Consider the following 936-nt stretch of genomic DNA (forward strand, 5'->3'; position numbering starts at 1 on the left):
ATCTAAAATGTACTAACATTTTGTAAAGAATAATGAATATAAACTATTTTCTTTAAATAATTTAGATTTGTAACTGATCTGATAAGTTTATTGTAGTACAACGAGTGACTTAAAATGTATACAATTTACTATAATTTGCAATTATTCTTCAATTTATTATAACATATGTTTTTTGTTCATTGATCAAACTTCTATACAATTGTTTTAAATTCTATATTTATGGTTTTAATTCCATTAAATATACAATATTTTATCAGTTTACTCTACACATGTTGAATTGTCGTGACTAGTGAACTAAAAGCACTGGTAGTAGTCATACCGATTTTAAAACATACAACAGATTGTAGTTTTGTATTTGAACATAGAAGAAGTGAGGTTCATTGAAAAAATTTTAAGTAAAGATTTTGAATATTAAATTGTTCATTGATTCAACTTAGTTAGAATTATTTAAATAACAGGTAAGTCTGTAAATTAGGTTTTTATAACATAAGCTTAGGGAAACTAAAAAATTGCATTAATGAAATGTTTAATTCTGAAAATAAATATTTTTAACAGATTTAATCACATTTTGTAATTGATCATTTGTACTCCCAATCATTCCATAAATTGTATGTTAAATTTCTCAAATCCTAGAAAACATTAATTATTTTTACACCATTTAATATATATATATATATATATTTTTTAAGAATTAATACTCTAATTATTAAAAAGCAATAAGCTAAAGCCAAGCAAGTTAAAGCAAGTAATTAATGTAATTTAATTTCAATTTTTTCTTTTTTTCTCTTGATGTTTTTTTTTTAATTTAAGGTTTTCTTGATAAGTTTATTGACATAGCATCATTTAAATTAAATAAACTGAAATATCTGTAGCCAATTCAAGTTGATGTTCAGGTTCTGCACATATAATATATTTGAGTCCAAATTTACTTTCAAA

The 936-nt window shown here is 21.9% G+C and overlaps 1 protein-coding gene across 1 annotated transcript in view; it reads left to right on the forward strand.

Moving 5' to 3' along the window:
• LOC100163948 (ubiquitin-conjugating enzyme E2-like) overlaps positions 1 to 30 on the forward strand; it is a gene marked incomplete at its 5' end in the record, with an annotated part of 1,005 nt that extends 975 nt beyond the window's left edge. Inside the window, 1 exon segment of the mRNA NM_001162128.2 lies at positions 1 to 30.
• Between the last annotated feature and the right edge of the window lie 906 nt (positions 31 to 936).

The sequence above is a fragment of the Acyrthosiphon pisum genome, unplaced genomic scaffold, assembly GCF_005508785.2.
Source record: "Acyrthosiphon pisum isolate AL4f unplaced genomic scaffold, pea_aphid_22Mar2018_4r6ur Scaffold_21420;HRSCAF=23943, whole genome shotgun sequence".
Taxonomy (NCBI): domain Eukaryota; kingdom Metazoa; phylum Arthropoda; class Insecta; order Hemiptera; family Aphididae; genus Acyrthosiphon; species Acyrthosiphon pisum.